The sequence below is a fragment of the Pinus tabuliformis genome, chromosome 5_1, assembly GCF_031772625.1.
Source record: "Pinus tabuliformis cultivar Carrire ecotype Pingquan chromosome 5_1, CPIR1, whole genome shotgun sequence".
In the NCBI taxonomy this organism is placed as follows: domain Eukaryota; kingdom Viridiplantae; phylum Streptophyta; class Pinopsida; order Pinales; family Pinaceae; genus Pinus; species Pinus tabuliformis.
In genome coordinates, this window is record NC_142305.1 from 283,484,638 (window position 1) to 283,488,033 (window position 3,396).

The 3,396-nt window shown below is 30.9% G+C and overlaps 1 pseudogene; it reads left to right on the top strand.

The window, feature by feature from the left end:
• Positions 1-279: 279 nt before the first annotated feature.
• LOC149164460 (uncharacterized) lies at positions 280-1,015 on the top strand (annotated as a pseudogene).
• The last annotated feature ends 2,381 nt before the right edge of the window (positions 1,016-3,396 follow it).

Genomic DNA, 3,396 nt, shown 5'->3' on the forward strand with positions numbered 1-3,396 from the left:
AAATTTAGAGGATTTCAACAAAATTCAAACAAAAAGTTGTTGGCATCTAGATATTGAACAATTTTGGGTTTTCTTTTGACATTCAATGTTAGAAATAAAATTAAATAAAAATGATACCTACTTTGAGTTTATATTTTGAATCTTTTATAAATTTCACTCCAAATCTATTTTGGGCATTTACTTGCCGAGAAAACCATTCTAACAAGCCTCAAAGAAGGATATATTTGTGTCGATATTCTGTTTAGACATTTGGATTTGCATTACACTGTATACTTAAGAATGGGTTCCAGAGGGTTCGATGTACCTTTGATTTAATTTCAGACCAATGGTGGCATCCTTGTATCCCATTCAAGAAGGCCACCAATCCCTTTTTTTCAACCCTATATGACGCCTCTCAATAACCCATGTCTTTAAGTCATGTCATTTGATGTTGGATTTGCACCCTTGTCATTTTCCAATGCTCCTACCTATAGAGGGAACAACTTTGTAGCCTTCATATATGAGACATTGCTCCTAGAGGACTTGGGGATCAATACCCACCTCATAACAAATAGTACTTTAAAATTTTTGAATCCCCTCAGAGTGAGTCCCAATATACACGAGAATGTAGACCTGTCATGCCCTCTTTTATTTTCTATAGCATTTGGGTTTTTCCTACTTCTAGCAGGAAATATTCACTTGAAGGTAATTTTGGGTTGAATGACAACTGCTTTCATGTTCCTTTATTCTGTGTACAATACATTGGCAGGGAAAATGGTAACTTGGACATATACAAACACATGAGATTTGTAGGATATTGTATGTTGCCAACAGTGATTTTCTCAACATTTGCACTTTTATCCCACCTCAAGGACTTGCCATGTTTTTCATTGTGGCATTGGCCATGCTTTGGTGCACAAGAGATTACAACTATTTATTGACTATCTTGGCATCTCACGAGGATGAACCCCAAAGATTGGTGGCATATGCTTGTAGCTTGATTTAGATGATATTCTCTCTCCTATTGATTTTCTGAAATGTATTTGTTTCAGTGGCACAAATATTTTCTGCTAATTTTTGGGATTTGAAACAGCTGGAAAAAATTTCAATTGCATTTGTAGGACTTGTAAACAAAATCAGTTGTCTAGTTCTTGTAAACTTGTATGGAAGATAATTCTTTTAAATGATAAATCACATGATAATTGCTTTGTTTTTTTAGTATATTAACATAATTTTATTGTATTTATGGTAGTCATTCTGATCCCTTGGCTTAATTTCATTTGATTTGTGGGCTTTCTTTCTTTTGTTCATATATATCTATAATTATAGAGAGCAAGAAAGAGATTGCATCAACAAATTTCTTACTAGCATTTGATATATTTGATGTTAGAACTATACTACTACATTTCCTTGCAACTAGTAATTCTTTTGTACGGTTGTGGTATGTAAGTTTCTTCATGTTGTGTAGAAAAACTCATCTAAATGGAAATATATTGGACTCCGGTGAATGACACATGAAACTATTTCATTATTTTTCTTTTTCTGGCCATATGATGAAAAGTTGAGTCGATTTTTCATCTGCAATGTAACTAGTGACACTTAAGTTTTCATGTGTACTATGCCATGATTACACATGAAAATTAAGAAAATTACTGAAAAAAATTTAGTAATTGGTGGAGTTTAAATTCCACCCCTATTTTACATTAGAAAAATAATTGGGGACTACTTGATCACTAATTTTTAAGTAAACAAACAAGGATTTTATTAATGTATAGAATAAATCACTTACCATTTATTTTTAGTCACAAAATTGTGGGTAGTTTAGATCTTGGATCTTGATTTTGTAGTTCATAAATAAAATGATTCCCATTCCATATCCATGTTTTAGGTGGTCCAAAAAATGGAGAATCCTCATTTTGGGTGATGGTTATGTCACAATTACTAAAGGTGAAATCATTAGAATATTTTTGGCAGAAGAAGCATAGGAAGAAGAAGTAATTAAAATGATGTGTGAATTCACCAAATGCATACTATATATCCTTCAAAATTTTTATACTAATATAATTTTAATGCATACCATATATTTTTCTCAATCTATATCCCAATATCATTTTATGATATTTCATGTTCTTTATGCTAATATCAATGTGGCAGTACTCTTTTTACCGATGCACAACATTAAGAAAAATGTTAGGATGAAGATTCAAATGACAAGGATGGAAGAAATCTAGATGTTGGAGGCTCATGGTCACAAAATAATGCAAAGAGTCCTAAACATTCTCGGGATTCCCTTTTGGATTCTACAATTGTTATCTTCAAAGAGAAGGTAATCATTTTCTTGCTCATTTCGTTTACTCATGAGTTAGCAGTGATTCTTATGTCTTTGTTTCATTCAATAAAAAAATTTCCTGCTCATGCGAAAATGTAGTAGTAACTATTTGGAATGAGTTTTCTAGGTTGTTGTATTTTATAATGTCACTTCATTTTTAACCTTATCTAGAATATAACATTTATTAGGGAATTCCATACCCGAAACTTATTGCAAATGAACAGCATGTGTTACACACACACACACACATATATACATACACACACACACACACACACACACACACACACACACACACACACACACACACACAGATATATATATATATATATATCTATATATATATATATATATATATATATATATATATATATATATATAGATATATAGATATATATATGGTAATATCGAACACATGTTTTCATAAATAAAATGATTCCCAAACCCTTTTTCACTTTCATCCACATTCATCTCAATGGTACCCCTTTACATTTGAAACCACTTGGGCTATAAACATGCAAAACATGAAATGGAATTCATGTTGCCTACCAAAATCTTGTAGCCATCACCACCAGGCTATCCAGGAACAATTTTTGATAGATATTTTGTGTTTTACTTGAATGATATTTTACATGTGCACATTTTCTTCAGTGTCCAATTGTTGTTTCTTAAAACATATTTTTTTGTTTCCCAGTTGTAGATTTTAGTCTATTTATGGATTAGCTTATTCTAGTATGGGTGAATGAATGTGAGGTTACTAGAGTTATAATAAAATATTTCCTTTATTGTTTCATAATTAAGTTCATAACTTGGAATTATTTCCAGGAATAACACTGTCAATTAGCATTGATTTCATTTGCAAGCTCTACAACTATCTGATAGATTTATATTCTATATGTATGTTCAATAAGAGATATAATTGACTTTTCATTCTTATTATCTAGTTTTTCCATTCTGCAATACTGTTCTTGTTCATTAGGATTTATGATTGATTCATTATAAGAATGATTCTGATAAGATAGCTTGATTTAAGATAGTGTATAAATTAGATTTACTTCCAGCAGGTAGGTTTGATTGTTAAAGTATCA